Source organism: Aegilops tauschii, chromosome 4 (assembly GCF_002575655.3).
Source record: "Aegilops tauschii subsp. strangulata cultivar AL8/78 chromosome 4, Aet v6.0, whole genome shotgun sequence".
In the NCBI taxonomy this organism is placed as follows: Eukaryota; Viridiplantae; Streptophyta; class Magnoliopsida; order Poales; family Poaceae; genus Aegilops; species Aegilops tauschii.
The window spans coordinates 153,440,618-153,462,322 of record NC_053038.3 but is presented as its reverse complement, the minus strand read 5'-3'; positions in this window follow the sequence as shown (position 1 = coordinate 153,462,322).

The window sequence follows — 21,705 nt, the reverse complement described above, 5'->3', positions numbered from 1 at the left end:
AGGGTGCGTGAAGCTGGACCTAGCATGTATGATACATTGCAGAATATCTGAGCCTCCAGACCAATCAATGCCCAAGTAACTCCAGACTCTACAGCTGAAGGTGCAGTTAAAAAACAGATGGATTCTATCCTCATACACCAGCTCACTGCAAATGAGACATAGATTGTCATCCTGGTTTGAGCGCTAGTGTCTCCTAACCAGCATATCCTTGGTGTTAAGTCTGTCAAAGAATAACAGCCACCCGAACACCTTGATCTTCATGGTGCACTTACTCTGCCATAGCCATTTGCAAGGTTGTATTGTAGGTAGGTGTGAGTGCATGATCGTGTAGAAACTTTTGGCAGTGTATCCTCTTGATTGACCAGGCCATATCCAAACATCAGGTATAGTGGGGTCTCTGTCTAACTGCATGATCCAACCTTCCAGCATGTGTAACTCAGCAGCAGCCTCATGAGAAAGAGGCAAATAAAACATAGAGTAAAGATCCTGGGATTGAAGAAATTCCTGCACTGAGATCCTATCATTATTGACAAATGAAAACAACCTAGGCAATCTCCAACATAGGGGTCTAGCAGAGCCCCCAATGTGCCAAGAATCTGTCCAGAACAGAGCAGAATCACCCATGTTGATATGAGCTGAGGCAATAGCAGTATAAGCCTCGTGCAGCTTCAGAACATCCCTCCACCAGAAAGATCCAGCATGAGCTGTTGCCTGTGGAACCCCATGATCATAGTAGCTGTTCCATTTCAGGGTTACCCAAGGAACATCAACCTTGTTATAGAATTTGTGAAGATGCTTGATAAGAAGTCCTTTATTCTGGATGTTCAGATTAATAAGACCAAAACCCCCTTTATCTCTTGGCCTGCAAACCAGCTCCCATGCAGCCAGAGATTGTTTTGGAGCATCACTATTACCCCTCCAAAGACATTGCCTGAAGATTCTGTCTAGCTGCTTAATGATCCCTGCTGGAATATTGAGGCTGCACAGAAAGTATATTGGCAGAGAGGTCAGGACAGAGGTAAGAAGTTGCAAGCGAGAGCCTTGATTCAGCATAGAAGAGCTTGCAGTTAACCTCCTCTCAAGACTGTCAACTAGGGGCATTAGGTCAATGATCCTTGGCCTTGTAGTTCCCAAAGGCAATCCAAGATAAGTAAATGGGAGCTGGCCAATTTTACAACCAAGAATAGCAGCAAGCCTAGCAGCCTCCTCATCAGCAAAGTTGACCTTTAAACCTGTGGATTGTTGGAAGGTAAGCAGCATGTTCTTGAGGGCAACAAGCTCATCATCCTTAGCTGCAAGAAATAGGATCGTGTCATCCGCATATTGAATGATGGGAAACTCTCTGTCATGGGTTTGAATAGGCAAAGAGAGCGTGCCATGCTCCAGCATTTGGTTGACCACAGACTGCAATAGATCTGCTGCGATGACAAACAACAGAGGTGATAGTGGATCACCCTGTCTGACCCCACACTTGCACTTAAATTGCTTTCCAGGAATGCCATTTAACAGCACAGACGAAGAACCTGTGGACAATAGTTGTTTAACCCAAAAAATCCATTTGGCATCAAACCCTTTATGCTGCAACATCTTAAGAATAACCTCATGCTCGACAGTGTCAAAGGCCTTAGCAAAGTCCAACTTAAGAATTATGATTGGACGCTTGGGCTGTTTACATTGATGAATATACTCAAAACTCCACGCCAGACAATCCTGAATTGACCTACCCTTAAGGAACCCATACTGATTTTTGTGGATACACTTAAGGATCACCTTCTGCAACCGGTTGGCCAACAATTTTGTTAGAAATTTAAGACAAGTGTTGGTGAGAGATATTGGCCGGAAATCATTAGGCCCTTCTGGTGAAATGATCTTGGGTATGAGCGTAATGAGGGAGGCATTAATGTTTTCCAACGAAAGCTTCCCCTCATAAAAATCCTGAATCATCCTCAAGAAGTCCTTCTCAATTATAGGCCAACAACGCTTGACAAACATCCCATTAAAGCCATCCGGACCAGGTGCCCGATCCACCGGCAATTCCTTCAAACTTTGTTAATTTCCTCATTAGAAAATGGCAAGGATAGCTCCTCCAGTCCCGGGATGGGCTGAATTAATTGATTCAAATCGAAGCCCATATTAATACCTTGGGCCTGGCCCATCCTTGATTTGAACGAAGCCCAAAGAATTCCCGCCATCTGAGCGTGATCAGTCACAGGATCAAGCATGGAACTGATCTTCAGACTGGAGATTGAATTCTTCCTCATACGCTCCGAGGCCATGGCATGAAACAATTTGGAATTCTCCTCGCCAACCTTTATATACCGAATAGTGCACCTCTGTTTCCAAGAAATATAGTGAATTTTCAATAGATGTTCATAGTGGAACTTCACAATTTTCCGGAAATTGAATTCCGGCCTTGTTAAAGGTCGCACTTCCTCCAGCTGATCAAAGTGTAGAATCACCTTTGAGCAATCAACAGTAAGTTTTTTGATGTATGATAACATTTTGCTCCAAATTTTCAAATCATACCGCAGCCGCTTAAATTTCCTTGTGATAATCGCAGAAGCAGAAAGATCAGAGAAGACTGGTGCATTCCAAGACTTGGTGACACAATCCATGAACCCCGGCATATCAAACCAGAAATTTTCAAACCGAAAAGTCTTGGCCGCAGGAATGGTAGTGTCAATGGACACCACACAAGGCACGTGATCCGAGGCAGTTCTGGTGAGTGGATTAACCAAAGTGTTCAGATAATGTGAAATCCAATCAGTAGTAGTAAAGAACCAATCAAGTTGCTCCAGCAGGGGGTTTTGCTGCATATTAGACCAGGTGAAGCTACGGCCTTTCAAGGGCAGCTCCAAGAGACCAAGGTGACCAATTATTTCGTTGAAGAGGAAAATATCATTAATATCACCACCCGGGAGGTTTCTGTTATCCAATGACCTGATGAAATTAAAGTCCCACAACAATAGCCAATTTTCATCGGGAGGGATGTCTAGATGATATAGCCAACTAACGAAATCGTCCCTAGGCTGACCCTCACATGGCCCATATACAGAGGCTAAGGTCCATTTTTCGGAGTTCTGCAACGATTGGAAGGAGACCACAACACCAAATCTCTGAATATCAACAAGCTGGCCGTGAAAGATCGAAGAATTCCAAACGACTAAAATCCCACCAGAGGCTCCAACAGAAGGCGAGAACGCGAATTGATCAAACCTCCTAGGGCAAAAGGATCTAATCGTTCGAATATCAAAGTTCTCGCATTTAGTTTCCTGCAGACAAAGTACAGAACATCTGCTCTCCTCAATCTTGGCACGTAGGTCACGCTGCCTAGCCTCAGAATTCAGCCCACACACGTTCCAACAGAGCACATTCCAATTTCGAAAATAACAATTATCCATAAAAAAACAGCGCTGGGAAGTAGTTGCAGATCCAGCTGCTTAACAGCGTGGACAAGATCATAACATAAGTGGCAATAGCAATAACCAAGGATTTCAGACAGTCACACAAACAGAAAGTACTAACATAAAATGGACACAAAAACAAAAGGGCCCAACTCTCCATCAAGCTTCTTGGGCTGTCAATCATCATGTGGACCATCGTCTTCTTCAGCAGGACGTGGAGAAGCCATAAGCTTCTCGACCGATAACTCAGACGGATCAATGCCCAGAGCCACTCCAATTGCCTGCATTGTTGGAATAGGCGTCGGGGGTGGGAGAGGAAGCTGGCTGTGCTCATCGTCAAGACGAAGCTTCTTTTCCTTCGGGCGACGCAGTGGGGCAGACCTCGGAGGGATTGCGGAAACTGGCTTCATGCCCGTCCTTTTGGCAGAACTGCGCGTCATCCTTCTGGTGGAGAAGTCCAGAACTGGCTCCACAAGCGTGATAGAATGCCTGGAGCGTGCAGACTGACGTGGTCGTTTGCCCAACGAAGCTGGAGAGACCGAAGTAAACTGAAAATCCTCCTGAGAAACCTGTGAAGAAGAAAGTGGAACCTGGGAATTGGAGCACGAGAGATCATCAGGTGTCAACTCTTCAATGGCCACCGAAGAGCTGCTTCCAGGATCGGAGACACATTGCTTGGCAGACAAGAGCAGAAGTTTCTGTTGCAGATCAGCAGACCCAAATTTAACTTGCATCAACGTCGCAGAAAATCCAGGTAGACAAGCTGGTATATCCCTGATGAAAAATTCAGGCAATAAAGATTTGAACGATCTCTCCCAGATCATTGCCGGCGGAAGAACTGGCCCATAAAAGACCCTGACCATTCCAAGATGAATCGGGTCCAACTGCACTATCAGTGGAGCTTGCAGAGGCTGCTGGACTTCAACCATATCCTCATCATCAGAAGAGTCAACGGATGGGTTCAAAATCATAGAATTTTGGTCCTGGGCTGGTTGAACCTCCTCATGCTGCTGCTGATCAGGCTGAACCTGTTCCTCCCACGGGCCCCATCCCGCTTCATGTTGCACATTATCAGCCCATCCTGCCACATCATTCTATCCTTGATTAGGGCCCGGTGGAACTGCATTCCATCCCAGAGCAGGGTATGGAGGCATTGCCCAAAACGGTTGCGACACCTCAACTCCAGGCAACAGGTGGAGGCATAGGATCTTCATCCGCTAGGATCATGGCACCAGCAAATTCCCCTGATAAGATATAACAACCAGCTGACCATGACACCATGACATCACCCCAATTGGCAAATTCCCAAAAGGTGACCGAGCGAGGGACTAGCGCATTATTAGGGAACGAGGCACGGACCAAAGATCTAACCTTACGCCTGTCAGTGCTATTCCAGTAGTGGAACTGTCCGAAGGAGCCAACCATATCAGCAATGCACTGAGTGTTTCTATAATCTAAAGGGATGCCGATGAACATCAACCACCCCGTCCGCTGGCCATGAATAGCACGAAAACCTTCACCCTGATTATGAGGGATAAAGCGGACAAAAAACTCATTGCCTTCATCATCGACCCATAAAGGAAACGACGGATGCAGAGTAAAAGAGCCCCGGACAACTGGATCTTCCATCTGGAACAAACCAACTCCTTGAAACCAAGTTTGAGCAGAAATAACCGGAGCATGCATCACTTGAACTAGGAAATCAAGAACCTGCTGACAACGGACACCAACCAGCTCTGGGGGCGGGATCGGCTCCACAATGGCCACCATGTACTGCTCATGCGCTCGGGGTGGTCGAACGGCCGCCGTGTAGAAGTTGCGGGGCAGACGATCTGCTCCGCCATCTTCAATGTCGAAACCCGCTGGGATGAAGCGATGTGGGTCAATCTCGAACACCGCCATTGGAGGCTGCGGAGCAGGAGCCGGACCGGAGCTGGAGGAAGCTTGGGTGTGCGAGGCAGGGCGGATAGGCGGCGATGGTGGCGCGGAGAAGCAGAGGATGGGGTTTTCTCTGGAGTCGTTTGGTCTCGGAAAACTAGAGAGACGGGGGAGGAAAGGAAGTCCTCTTTTCGGTCCCGCTTCCCAAAACCCGGTGATGGGACTTTAGGCACCCAGACGGACAAGTCAGGCGGCTTGCCGGTGCAGTTTTTTTAACGTGTCCCGAACGAAAACAATTGTGGCACCGGACCTGATTCGTGCATGTCTCTGACGTGTGGCGCATAGCCAAGAAATTCTGACAGTCCCAATAACTCGCAGCCATATCTTCAATCATATCGTCAAAACTTTGCAGATCTCTGATAATATCCTCAGGGGAGGAAGCTCTAGAGGCCACAGGTGATGTGCTGCAACTCTCGTCATCAGACAGGCAGATGGGCTGGACCCTGGAGCCCAACGGAGGAACGTGGCCTGGTGAGGGTGGCTGAGGGGATGCAGGAGAATCCAAACCTTCCAATGCAAAAACTAATCGGCCACCTGAGGTTCCAGGGTTTAAACGGGCAGGAGATAAACCCTCCGGGGAAGGCGGGATTGTTCTAAACTGAATCGCCAGCCTTGCCGGCGGCGGGGTCGTCACCGGAGAAGGAACATCCGCATCCTCATGGGACGAAACATGATAAGCAGCAGCTCTGGCCGTGGTCACCTCATCGGTGGACGGGCCATAGCTATAGCCCTTACGCACCAGGTATTGCATGAACGTGGCGAACGTAGCATGTTTCTTAGGAAGAGATTTGGCCGCGCGAGCATGGAGAGAGGATTTGGCCGGAGCAATTTTCATGGCCTCTAAACCAAGGCGAGCTCTCCTCTTAGAGGGGCTAACTAAAACCCTTTCCTCATGGCATTCAGATTGCCAAAGACGAAATTCTTTCTGCCAATCTGGGCCGCCATGACCCCAAAGGTGGAAGAAACACTTGAACTGATCACAAACAAAACTCCTCTGGTGTAGAATGAAAAAACCCACTTCCTTGCAAGAAACGTTGAATGAGAAAACGCCATGGTGGAGGAAAGATACCTTGAGGTGTGAACAATATCCTCCGATGGCCGCCTCAAGAGCGAACCCCACATTTTCCTCATCAAGCCGGAATGTATGCCGTGCAAAAGAGACCACCATAATGAAATGACCCATGTCCACCGTGGGGTGCACCGATCTGTTGAAGTTGCGTTGGATCTCAGACGCCAACTTCATCCCCGGGGAGAAATCCAATCCCAAGGAGAGCGCTGCATGGACCGCCATGAGGAAGAAGACAACCAGAAGAGAGATGGAGAGATGCCGGGAATGATGAGCCGATCAGATGGCAAAACCCACGGAGGGATGTGGGGATCGCCGGCAGTTGTGGGTGGCTAGGGTTAGGGTGGCGGTGGAGAGGTGGGAGTCGCCATCTCCGGATAGGACCTCTTGCTTCATTGTACTGATTGTACATTCCAGATCAGCTAGTTTCTTCTTCAGCTTTACGTTATCTTCTGCGAGCTTGGTGATAACACTCCGAGCCCTGCCATGCCATTCTTCATCTAGCCAGTTAACAAAGGCACAAGCCTCATATCCCTGCCAATGTTAAATAGTATTTTGGATGAGCGGTGGCATTAACTGAAGTAAAATGATGAACTTAATTAGCACTAACCTCTAAGGGGCAACTGAGAAACCGCCTGCCAATGTCGAATCCCTCCGTGCATACACGTCGAGTGGGACTGTGCCCATGCACACAACTCAGCTTTTGGTACTTCTCGGTGGCACAAAACTCGGAGTCGAACTCGTGTTGTGGGAGTCTGGAGTCAAGCTCCGGATCCGGCGGCAGATCGCTTTCCTGGGGGGGGTGTCATTCAGGATGGATTCAACAGGGACCTATACTTTGGACATGTTAAAAAGACCGGGATAGATTGGAGCCTGGCAGGACGATTCGGATCCGTAGTACACCTCCCTTTTGATGACCTTAGGCAAGTGCTCGGCGGCGACCGCCGTCGTGGCGGTGATACGAGCAGGAGCAGTCGCACCGAAACCATCAGCACTACTCGTCTGCATTCCCCCAATGTCAGCGCCACGCGAGGGAATTTGGAGGCTATGTAGTGATTTGGGGGAAATGGGGAAACTGTGGAGATAAGCTAACGGTTGGGAACTACTTATGGCACCATATGTTGTATACGACACACTGTTTATACGTGTCGTTTGTGTTAGGTATTACAGCGTCACACACGATTTCCGCACCAAACCGTGTAAGAAGACAACGTAGGTTAGACACGGTTGCCGTTACATAACCGTATGTGATGTACTACCCTGTCCATATAATTGAGTTATGATGAGATACCATGTAAACAGCCGCTCTGCGGATATCCGTAAAAAAAACAGCCGCTCTGCATATAGAGATGGCGGCGGCGGCCTAGGCAGCGGCTACCGGAGAAGAGGTCAATCCTCGGTCGGTGGGTGGTGGCGGCGTCATAGGAGGTCAATCCTCGGTCTGCGGCAGGAGATAGGAGGAGCTCAACCATCGAGGTCGGCGGTGGTGTGATTCAAGCACATCCATAGCGGTCGATGGAGGGATAGTGGAGGTCGAACTTCAGGCGGCGGCCGCACTAAGCTTTGCTCCTCGACCCTGCTGTCTCGGTGTGCCGCCGCATCACGCTTATCTGTGTGCTGGGTGGAGGTCGCCGCGCGGCTAATTAATTAAGGTATTATTTTCGTGTGTGGCTTAATTAAGGTATTCAATTCCTAAGGGTAGTGGTGTACTAGTACTCTGTGTGTAAATTGACTGGCCATTAATTTTTGTCATTGCACGTCTGGATAACAACATGGAGCGCCCTCAGTAATTATTAAAATAAAACCTTGTGATTTATGCACGCATCTTTGGGCAGCAGTTAATCCGTGTATTAATGTTGTTTTTTTAATTACCATCCATGTGCTGCAGATGGAACGATCTCGATGGATGAAGAATCGGAAAACTGCAAATTTTATCAGTGGCGTGACAGAGTTCATGAATTTGGCTGAAAGTACAAAGAGGAGAATTGGTGATGCGGATTACATCCCGTGTCCATGTACTGATTATGCCAGTACAGAGTCACATGAAGTTGCAGATGTCCAGATGCACTTAGTCTCTAGGGGATTCATGGATGGATATACACGTTGGGCCAGACACGGTGAAGAGGGGTCATGGATGAAGATACCCAGGGTAGCGAGATGACAAACCCCGATCAGTGTTACATGGTTGTTGAATCTAACATCGGGGCAGAGGCGTCAAGCTACCACTGGAACACCAGAAAGCCAAAACGCCCACTAGAAAACCAAGACGTCGACGCAGAAGACGACGATCTTGATATGCCAGATTTTCCTGCTATGATTGCAGATTTTGAGGGCCCAAAAAAGGATATGATTGGGTACAAGGATCTGCCAACCATTGATGCAGACTCCAAGAAAGAATTGTATCCAGGTTGCAAAAAGAAATATTCCAGGTTGAGTGCCACCGTGGCGCTTCTCAGGTTTAAAGCAGCAAACGGTCTATCAAACAAGGGCTTCACAGAGATGTTAGGTCTTTTCAAAGAAATTCTTTCGGAAGATAATGTGCTCCCCAGAAGCACGCATGAAGCGAAGAAAATTGTTTGCCCACTGGAACTTGGAGTACAGAAGATACACACTTGTGTGAATGATTGTATATTGTACCGTGGTGAGTACAAAGATTTGCGTGCATGTCCCACATGCAAGCGTGCACGATACAAGCGCAGGAGAGCAAAGGACAAGTACAAATTGGACGACGAGATCAAGACAGGAATCCCGTTCAAGGTTGTTTGGTACTTGCCTTTAATTCCAAGGTTGAGGCGTTTGTTTGCAAACCCTAGAGAGGCAAAGAGGTTGCGGTGGCATCATGATGAGCGAATTGCGGATAGGTTTATGAGGCACCCGAAAGATGGGGCTCAGTGGGAATTAATCGACAAATTTTTTGAAAAATTTGCCAAGGATCCTAGAAGTATAAGGCTCTGGGAGTGTACTGACGGGATGAATCCTTTTGGCGATATGAGCACTAACCACAACACATGGCCGGTGCTTCTGTGCATATATAACCTAGCTCCTTGGTTGTGTATGAAGAAAAAATACATTGTGATGTCAATGATTATCCAAGGCCCGAAGCAACCTGGAAATGACATCGACATTTACTTTCAGCTACTGGTAGAAGAACTGCTGACAGTGTGGATAGAATGCGCCTGCTGTAAAATGTTATGATGCTTACAGAAAGGAGATTTTCGATCTACATGCGATGCTGGTGCACACCATTCAAGATATGCCGGCATTAGGCAACACATCGGGGCAGAAAACAAAGGGAGATGTAGGGTGTGTCACATGCATAGATAGGACAGCTAGCAGAATACTTCCCAACTCGCGCAAAGCAATGTATTTGTTTCATCGTAGGTTCTTACGGAAAAATCACCCATACCGAAAGATGAAAGCTGAATTTGATGGTACGACAGAGGCAGGTGCGGGCCTAAGACCCTATGACGGGGGGGTGGTCCACAACATGGCAAAAAAATTAATGTTGTGCTTGGCAAGAACCACCCTTTGACGGTGAACAAACACCCAAGGATCAAGTGTTTAAGAAGAAATTGGTGTTCTGGAAATTACCTTACTGGGAGATTCTACGTGTACGTCACTGCAGCGATGTCATGCACGTAGAGAAGAACGTATGTGAAAGCATCCTTGGTACTCTACTCAAGATTAAAGGTAAAATAAAGGATGGTGACGGTTCACGGCTCGATATGCTTGCTGATCAATCATAACGCAAGAGTGAAGCAGAAGATGATGACAAATTCATCAAAGCTCGCCAGAGTTACAATTTCAGTACAAAAGAAGCAACACAGTTCTTCACCTATTTGTTGTCAGTTAAGACACCCTCTTCCTAGTGCGCAAAAATCAGAAGTCTTGTGGATGTGAGCTCAGGTAAAATGAAGTTGGGACACATGAAGTCACATGATTGCCACGTAATGTTGACACCAATCCTCCCGGTGGCCATCAAGAGTCTGATGGACAAAGATATAAGAAACACACTCATTGACCTCTGTGATTTCTTCAACCAACTATGGCAGAAAGTTGTAAATCCTGAAGAGTTGGATCATATGCAAGATGATATTGCAAGAATATCGTCCAACCTAGAGATGTTTTTCCCACCGTCATTCTATGATTTCATGGTCCATCTCACTGTGCACCTTGTCGACGAGATAAAGTATTGTTGTCCTGTGTTTCTTCGCAACATGTATCCCTTCGAGCGGTTCATGGGAATACTGAAACGCTTTTGTCGGAATCAAAACCATCCAGAGGCAAGCATCCTACAAGGTTATACCGCAGAGGAGGTGGTTGAGTTTTGCACTGAATACATGAAACAAAGACCTATAGGTTTGCTCCTCTCTCGCCACGAGGGAAGGCTGAAAGGTAAGCCGGTCCTTGTTGGCACGAAAATTGCTTCACCCGGAGAATTGGCAGAGAAAGCCCATTTGACGGTACTGCTTAATAGCCCAGTTCTCATCACTTATGCTGAAGAACACTTGGCGGAGATAGGCCAAAGCTTCTTACCAATGGTGCCTTCATCAGATGTGGGGATGAAGGAGCACACTAAGAACTACGCCGAATGGCTGAAGAATCGTTTGACACAAGGATCCATCGATGACACTGCTACGTGGTTGGCACAAAAGCCATCACCTACGGTGTTAACGTACCAAGAATATGACATAAATGGATACACGTTCTACACCGAGGAACGTGATCAGAAGACCTTGTATCAGAACAACTCTGTTCGAATAGAATGCATGACTGTAAATGAAGCTGATAAAAGGGTATACTATGGAACCATCAAAGATATTTGGGAGCTTGACTATGTGAAAGTTAAGGTGGCATTATTCAGGTGCGCATGGATCCCTCTTGGTCAGGTATTGATGAGTACAGGAAGACGTGTGTTAACAGGACAACGATGGCATATCACGCGGACCCATTCATTCTTGCCAGCGATGCTACCCAGATTTTCTTTGTGGAAGACCCCTTGCATAAGAACTTCAATTTAGCGATGCATGGGAAGAGAAGGGTACTGGGTCTCGACGATGTTGCCGATGAGGACGAGTACGATGAATATGATGAGTTGCCAGCCAAGGGATCACGCACCCGTGTAACAGAGCAGCGTAAAATCATCAAAAACCCCAAGTTCATTTGGGGTCAACTTAATGATCCCAGTTCCCCCATGTACATGGGAATTAAGCCGTAAGACTAGTCTTTATGCCTACCCCGCAACTTAATTCGTTCAATTTAGAACTGTCACGTGTACTGAATTTGTGAGTTATGCCCGATTTTCTGTTGATGTAAGAACCGTTAATATGTTGACCTTGATATGCTATCAGCTCAGGCAATGAATATGAATTGTTTTTTGTTGTTATTATTATTATTATTATTATATCATAGAGGTAGCACACTCAATTGATCTCACTACAGTATGTGTGAACAAAAATATGCAATCTGGTTTGCGAATAGCACACGGTTAATTGATGAAAGCTGTGTGCCGGCCAAACCCCGCCAACCCGCCCACGATCTGAGTCGTGCTTTCTGATTGGCCAGAACCCAAACCCCACGGATCGTACGTCTGCACCGTTGGATGCTCCCAGATCGAACGACGATCCTCAACCCTTTCGACAGCACATGCGGTTCCGGTTGTAATTTTATTTTTATGCACAAAATGCACGTTAATCTCAAAAAATGTCTTAAATATAGCTAACGATACCTGAAATGCGCTAGAAAATCGAACCCGTGGTATATGGTGATTGCGTACCGTGGAAATTTTTATGAGGCCAAACGATGAAGTCACCAGCCACATGAGTTAGAATTGACATGTCTCCTTTTGGAAAACCATGATCCTTCATGTGAGATGCTCCGGTTTGGAAGGAGCGGTCATCAAAACTTGTGCCAAACTTTACCAATTTTTTTCCACGGGGTCGTGAGAGCACGCACTATGATTTTGATGATGTCCGAACTCCATCTGAATTTCTTGTAATTAAAATACCAACTAGGCCTACGCCAGTGGCCGCACCTCGCGGCCGAAATGTTTGAAACTTCTCCCCGCTTCTCAAACAAATGGATGGAAACTCACAAAGCGATGCACAAATGATCTGTACACCTTCTTTGCTAGGCTGAGAGTAAGGGGTTATCATAGCTAGTATGATGCATGCCAACTAGGCAATTTTGATGAGCTGTCATAGAATTAATTAAATGAAGAAAGAGAGGGTTAAGTATCATATCATGAAATCATATCATAAAAAATGCTATGCTACCATGTGTCATGCATGACAATATAAATAAAGTACCACATATGATACTAGCTCCTCTATGATACTATGCATTAGAGCAAGTACAATAGAGTGACATAAGACTAGCCACAATGGGTAGTAACATAGAATCTTACTAGTCTATGTTACTACCTCTATAGTGCGGAGTAACATATGTGTAGTAACATGCAACACTTCATTTATTAGGCTATAGACTCATCTTGCCTTGAGATGTGTGATGTTACTCATACTACTAGTAACTAGCTATGTTACCACTTTCCTCTCTTTCTTCATTTATTGCTTGCCACATCATCTATTTTATCTAGATATGTGTGATGTTACTACCTATGTTACTCCCACTGTGGGTAGTCTAAGAAGGCTATAAGGAATATCATAATATATATGTGCTTTAGTTGGAGGAAAGAGAAGAGGAGAGAGAAGAGAAGCGGGCTCTTGGTTAGTACAACCCGCTGCAACACGAGACCCATGACACTTTGTGAGGATGTAAGGTGGGCCAACTACTGATAAACTAGTACGTATTTAAAACTTATTATTGTACATGCCCGCTAAGAGGTTGGCTGTATATGACATGGCAACTTCTTATAGCCGACCCTTGGCTATATTATTAACCATGCTCTTAGTGAGGTAGCTAGTATATTATAGACTAGCTAGTATTACTCCCTCCTTTCCGGTTTAGGCTGGTTGTAATGGTAGTATCATAAGCGGTATCATGCATGCCAACTAGACTTTCTGGATGATGTGGCACACAATTAAAGGAGGAAAGAGAGGATGTGGTATCATATCATGATACCGTGTCATATTAAATGTTGTACTACTTTGTGTGATGCATGACAATTAATAAGGCAACCTAAGATACTAACTTATGATACTATGCATTACGGAAGTAGTATCATACACTAGTATATATCATATTTATGATACTAGTATATGATACTCCCCATTACAACCAGCCTTATAGGGCTCAATTCAAAAATCTCACCAACCAAGGTAGATGGTGAGTGGTGGAATACTTTTTGTAGTTTGAAAAAACACCCAATTAATACTTTTGTTTCCTCAAAAAATTATGTTTTCCAATGTATTAATTGCAACACATGCATGCATAAAGTACATGCATTGGTCAACTTTCTCTTAATAAATACTTGCATGCATGCAATGATTTAATGCACCTTGGAATGTGAACATGTGATGGGGAACAACCAAATTGAGGCTTATCAAATGGAAAAACTAAAATTTTGAGATAAGCCTATAAACCGGAAAGGAGGGAGTATATATATGCATGACACTAGTATATGATCGGCAATACCTCTGTAATGCGCGCATGCATAGTATCATAAGTTAGTATCTTAGGTTGCCTTATTAATTGCCATGCATGACACAAAGTAGTGCAACGTTTAATATGATACGGTATCATGATATGATACCACACCCTCTCTTTCCTCATTTAACTATGTGCCACATCATCCAAAAACTCTAATTGGCATGCATCATACCGCTTGATACTCCCATATTACGACCAACCTTACTAGGGTGGACATAGTGGGGGTATCATAGCCGGTATCATGCACTCGGGACTAGAAAATATGATGATGTGGCAAAGAAGCAGTAACATAGGTAGATACCATAACATATATATATATAATAAATGCTATACTACTTTGTGTCATGCATGGCCATAAATACGGCCATCTATGATATATACTACTCTATGATACTATATATGCACTATGAAGGTACGTACGTAGTATCATACACTAGTATCATATGCATGATACTATATATATATAATATATGATACTCCCCACTATATAAGGCTGGCCATAGAGGTGGTATCATAGCCGACGATGTCATGCACTCGGAAATAGCAAGTATGTTGATGTGGCAAAGAATTAAATATATATAAAGAGGGTTAGAGTAACATATAGGTAGATACCGTATCATGTTAAATGCGATGCTAATTTGAGTCATGCATGGCAATAAATACGATCTATATATGATACTATACTCTATGTATTATACTATGCGCTATAATTAATTAAAGGTAGTATCATACACTAGTATCATATATACTGTATATTAATGATACTAGTATATCACACTCTCCACTATACTCGTGATTTCTTACCGTGGAAAAAAATTGGAGGCGAAACGATGAACTCATGTTTTCATTCGAACAAAAATATGATGTTAGGTGATGTAAATGTTTTCAAAGAGCACACGTTTCACTCACGAAAGCCGTGTGTCCACTAAACCGTGGCCGATGCACCCCCCCTCTGCCACGCGCGCGATCTGAGTCGTGCGTTCTGATTGGCCAGAACCCAAACCCCACGGATCGTACGTCTGCACCGTTGGATTCTCCTTGACCGAACGGCGATCCTCATCCCTTTCGACAACACATGTAAATGTTTTCAAATAGCCGCTCCCAAAAAAATGTTTTCAAATAGCACATGGTTCACACACGAAAGCCGTGTGCCTACCAAACCGTGGCCGATGCCCCCCGCTTTGTTGCACGCGTGATCTGAGTCGTGCGTTCTGATTGGCCAGAACCCAAACCCCACGGATCGTACGTCTGCACCATTGGATGCTCCCAGATCGAACGACAATCCTCACCCCTTTCGACAGGAAATGCAGTCTGGCTAGGAATTGATTTATATGCCAATATGCACGGTAAATGCCAAAAAATGTCTTACATATAGCACACGAGACCTGAAATGCGCCAGCAAATCAAACCCGTGGTAAAATTGTGATTGGTTTACGTGGGAAAAATTTAGAGGCGAAACGATGAACTCACGTCTTCATTTCAAAATTAGTATGTCCTCATTTCAACCGAAATTATTATGTTTGTGCACACGAGCGCTTAGAGGCAACCGTTTGCATAGGCCTTTCCGCGCACGCGGCTACCGGGGATATATTTCACCCTTTTCACCTAGGCTGCCAACACCCGGAGTCCCCAACACCCCCCACCGTCTGTCCGCGTTTCACTCAACTAGTCTACCCAATCTCCTTCGCTAGCCCCCCTCCCCCAGATCCACAGCAGAACCCTCTACGGCGCCGCCGTGCTCACCACGGCCGTGTGCCCGCTCTTCCGCGTCAAGCCTACCTCCACTGCCGTTCCCAACACGCGGCAGCCCGCGCCTCGCCGTCTTCATTTGCTCGCCAGCCACCCTCCAGCATATCGATGCAGTAACCCTCGCCTCTCCTGTGGTCCGGTCGGGTTTGCATTAAGAAGCCTGTTAGTTACTACTCTCCATCGCGGTGAGGCATATTTCCTCGCAATCCCTCTTCCAATTTCGTTCCGTATGTTCCCAAATTGGCTATAAAATAATGGAGAGCGTATATATCTTCATTATCTACCTTCCTTACTACATATAACTTGTATTTGTTCCAATAAGTTACTGCCTATTTATAGATCGCGGGCGCCCGAGTCACACAAACTTAACAAATTAGCCGTACATTTTCTAAATTATTGCATGGCATGTTTAGAAAGCTTGATACCAAGTTGTTAGTTTTATGCTTATCCTCCTTTCCTGAGTTTCACATGTGTTCTCTGTAGATGCCGAGTAGCAGCGACAACACTCATGCTTCAGGCCATGTATCTTCATCTGATTCGGACAACCCTAGGTCTTCAGCAGATTGTGATGGATCAAGTACTCTTGAACGGGATAGAGCTGTAGCAATTACCCTTCCGGTCAGGACACGGAGGAACGCTCCAAGGAAGCCCACACCCCAGCCTAAAGGTGTATATGAAGTAACCGAGATTGATTTAAAGTCTTAGGCTCCAACTAAACCAGATAAAGCACGCATGAGGTTCAGGAGTGTGTGTGGATTTGTTGGCAGGGCAAGGCTCAACATTTATCTGCCGGGGTTTCGGAAGGCTGACACAAAAACACGGCGAAGGATAGTTCGGGAGATCATGGATCACTTCAACGTTCCAGAGGAGTGGAGAATGCAGGTGGAACACGCTGCACTGAAGAAGGCTAGGGATGCTTGGAGAAACTGAAAGCACGTGTTGTACAAGAAGTACTTGAGTGAAGGCAAGGACCCAATCCCCGCATACCCCCAAATTACAAAGGCAGACTGGGCAAAATTCAAAAGGGTCAAGGCAACTAAAGAGTTTGCTGAGAAGAGTTTCAAGCAACCAGAACTTCAGAAGAAGAACATACACCCCTACCGTATGGGTGTGGCAGGATACTACGGCATGAAACTGATATAGAACAGGAGGACAAAGAAGTAGTAGCAGCGGGTGGGAATCCGGCCTTTTGTGAAATCACGGGCAAACGCACCAGAGACTACTTGCGGGCACGTGCAAAGAGGCGTGATGACGGAACTTATTACTTTGAAAACGCACGTGACACCAAACTGTATGAAGTGATGTTAGAGGCTTCCAAGATCCCTGGAAGGTTCTACAGGAACTCAGGGCCATGTGACATTGTGCCCATTGCTCTGGAAACAAAAGAGCCGCCTGGCCGTGCAAGGGGTATAGGTGTTAATGTCCCGCACAAGAGTGCTTTCACACTCAGCAAAGAAGAGAGGCTCAACATGAAAAAAGCGAGGAGTGAAATGAAGCAGAATGCATTGTATGAAAGGTTGAGGAAGGAGATTTACCTGGCTGTTCGAAAGGATGTTGAGGAGTTAATGATGATGCAGAAGACTCTAACACTGACAGATAGCCAGCAGATGGGAGGGGAGGCGGGCATGGAGGATGCTGCTTATTGCGCGACAACACTGCACAAGAGTAGTTGTGCATCAGCTGACCCCAATGACACTGAGACTATAGCTGCTCGTGAAGATGCTATATCTGATCTTTCTGGAATGGAAGGCAGACTGAAGGGCGTGCTTACACACTATGAAGGTACATTAAAATGTGCAACAGCCTGGGTTTGCCCACCCTTCTTGGAAGATGGCCTCTTCTTGGACAATGTGCCATTGAAGCCGTGTTGTGTGAAGTGCTACGTGACTGAAGTAAAGACTGGATTCAATGAATTTGCCCTAAAGAATGTCCTAGGAGACTTCGATGAGCAAAGGACCTTGGGAGAAACACTGTTACATCACATCCAGTGGCCACGAAAGGAAACAGAGTTCATCGATGAGATCCCTGAAGCCCCGCCAAGAGCAACCACTGTTTCCCCTCAATCGGTGATGCTCTCCTTGCCACAGCAGCTCTCACGGGCTGATGCATCAACCTGTGATCAGCCGGCCCGACTTTGTGGCGTACAGGCCATGTCATCCTCCGCCCCAAAGCAGCCAGTGGCAAGGCCTACAACTGCTGAAGACGCACCACCGGTTCAGATGCCGGCCTCTGAAGCAGCGGGGGGAGATCCAGCTGTAGCACATGTTCAGCAGACCAACCGGGTGGAACAGAATGCTAGGCAGTCTGATGCTTCGAAACCGCCAGCTAAGCAGTCTATAGGTCCAGAACCGACTGCTCATCAGTCCGTCGGTCCGCAGTCGCGTGATCAGCATACCATTGCGTTAGCAGTTCCTGTTCAGCAAACCAACACGTTGGCACGACCTCCTCAGCACACCGACAAGTTGGCACCACCTGCGCAGAAACCCGACATAGCTTCAACGCATGGTCAGCAGTCCGATGCCTCTGCTCCTACAGCCCAGCAGTCCGTCATAGCAGCACCGCCAACTCAGCAGTCCAGCATAGATAAACCGTCTGCTAAGCAGTCCGTCCAAGCTTCACCGTCTTCTCGGCAGTCTACCTTGCAGGCAATCAGACGTTCTGCCAGAAATGCTTCAAGTACCAATAAGGAAGTGGCCAAAAAGGCTACACCCACGACCACGAGGAAGCGCAGTGGGAGAGTGAAGAGGAAAGAGAACGATTGCCTCTTACTTAAAGCACTCATCGCCCAGAACCAAATTAACAACAGCTTGTTCGAATCAGGGAGTAATATTATTTCTGACGCCATGGATGATGAATAAGTACGTTTGTTGCTTGCTAAAAGTAAAGCAGACGTACTTGAAGCACACAATTACGTCCATGGCCAGCCATTTCTTGTTGGCGAATACTTCGATGAGTGTAGCTCCAGTTGCCGCGAGTTACATGAATATTGCATGGATCAAATGTCAGCAGGTCATCATGCTTTGCTAGTCCACTACAATATGGATCATTTCCGACACGATGCTGGTTCCATCAATGTGAGTTTCGAGGACTTACATATCTTCTTCAACTTCAACGTGCTCGATGCCACTCTTGTTAGATGCCTGATTTTGTAAGTACTTAAAAAACTCTGATCAACTTCTCCATACAAGGCTGTAAATGATAAAGGGGTAACTGCATTTTATTCCTCTCAGGGGATTGAACGCGCAGAGAAGAAAAAGGGAGGGTGTATATTTTATAGATCTTGAATTAGCAAATGGCACAACAATACATGGTAAGGACCTACGGGACTGGGCCATTAACACGGTCGTCCGTCTCTTCGAAAACACGTCCCATGCAGAATCATTTCTCTGGCCATATCATGAACGGGAAGTCAAGTAAACAACCATGCACACACTGATTGTCTTTCACATTTCGACATAATTCGTAAGTTCATGGCTTTATTAATATGTAGCGATCATTGGATATTGGTATTCATTGTTCCAAACAAGAACACGATTTACTACATCGATTCTCTCAGAGAGTCAACAAACGCTCAGGATCTGATGCATCTTCAGCAATTCATGGATAGGTATTGAATTCTATGATGTTGAAATTAATTTGCATTCATATCTGGTTCAATAATTGATGTTGTCAAAATTCTTCATCATTTGAAGTGCGCTCGCATTGTGGAAAACTAAACCAGGGAACCTGTTCAAGAGGGGACTACCTCTGCAGCACGAGATCATTTCTCCAGTAACACACCGAAATCCGTTATTTTCGGAGTGTTACTCCAACAGTCTGCAATTAATCATAATGCTTCTAAATAAACCTCTTTCTATTTTGTCCAAAGAAAAAATAATACATCTAACACCAGTTAGGTTGTTCCTAACAGGACAAATACATGACTAATTATGCAAAAAAAATCAGTGTCCTCAGCAAGAAGCAGGGACCAATCTTTGTGGATACTATGTTTGCACACACATGATCTCCATCTGCTGATAGTTGTGACGATCCTCGCGAATTAGTACCAGTAAGTCTATCTTAATTAATATCTTCTACTCCACTCATATGGCACATTCTGATCTTCAAAATACTGCAACTCATCTTAAAACCGAGGACCCCTGAACCGCTCCCGGCTAGTGAATTGCTGATGGTTTGGAGATTTATCAGCGACTTCTTCCTGGATCACTACATCAATCCCACTGGTGATAATGAAGATTTCAGCATGCGTTCTCCTGTAACATTAAGTAAGAGTTAGCCGCTAAACATATAATGCATGGATCCATTGTTTTCCATCTAATGAGGTCTTCGTATTTCATCCACTATGATTAATTATGTAATGCATATATGTGTGGACAAATAATTGGAATTTAGCTACCATATGTTCAATTGCAATTGTTGCGAAATCTCATGAATGTTCTTCCCGTGGACACTATTTGTTCAATTGAATATTATGTCAAATTTGCTTTTTGCGTACCGATTCAAAATTGGATATTTTTGTTTATTCTTTCAATTGAATATTGTGGCGTATTTGCTTTTTGCGTGCCGATTCAAAATGTGATATTTTTTATTTGTTCAATTGAATATTTTGGCGAATTTGCTTTTTGCATGCCGATTCAAAATGGGATATTTTTATTTTAACCTGGCAATTGCTCCACACACGGTTCAACTAAATGAGTGTGTGCGATCCACATCGAAAAGCATACGTCAATCGTAGCGGAACCGTCGGTGATACACAGCAGATCGCAAATGATTTGCATCGCTACTACATGTGCATAGGGTCTTTGGAACCGTTTGTGATATCGCGTTATCGCACACGAGAACTGGGAGTAAACCGTGCCCAATGTAAAATACAATCCCAGTAGTAATTTTTTCAGGAAACGCGTGGGATCCCAAACGAAAAGCACACGTCACTCTTGCGGCAACCGTCGGTGATACCCAACAAATCATAAACGGTCTACATCACTTGTATGTGTGCGAAGGGGCTACTGAACCGTTTGTGATAGAACATTATCATAGACAGTAATTGTTGGCAAACATGTGCGATGGAGTCTAGCATGGCAGACGGGTTACGCAGAAAACTCGTGTACGATGGGGCACAAATCGCACATAGTTCATATGTTGGCCCGTGTGGCTTACATACTGTTTCCCAAACGGTTCATTACGACAAACCGTATGGTTTCACTTCGTCATTAGAAACGCTTAATCACCGATACCACACGTGCGAAATAATTTAGTGTGTGCTGCATCGCACACGATTACATTTTGGAAGGCCTCTGCATCACTGCTCCATATCCCCGACGGTTTCCGGGTCGTGTGGGAATGACACCCTATCGCACACACTCACTTGGAGACGGTCCCAAATGCCGTCGCGGAAAGGGGTTAAAAACCGTTTGTATAGCACCGACGCGTACCGGTGTCTATTTATGACCTCATCAAGTTTTCTTACAAAACTAAAGAAAAAAAAATTTAAAAAAAATTCTTTTGTTGACTAACAGAAACAAAACTAAATTTGTCAAAAGTGACAAAAAGAAATAAAAACAAAAGAAATAAAGTTAAAACAAAAACAGAGTCAACACAGGCCCTGTTTAGCAAAACCCTAAATTAAATTAACCTAAAAGTAAAATACTCAACACTACTGGATATGCAAAGGTCCTAGTGACCAGGAGCAAAGGAATCAATCAAAAATATATTCTAGAACTCAAACTAGGGCCAAAACAGTGTTTGAAGCATATTCAAAATAATTCAAATTTAAACTACCCAAATTTAAAATTTCAAGTCACTAATAGAAACTTCATAAAATGTTTGGCACAGTGCAATTGGAATCACTAAAAAACATTAAGTAGGCTAAAAGATACAAGCAAGCTAAGATTGAAACTATCGCTTAAAATAAACAAAATTGAAAAAAAAGCCTACGGATCG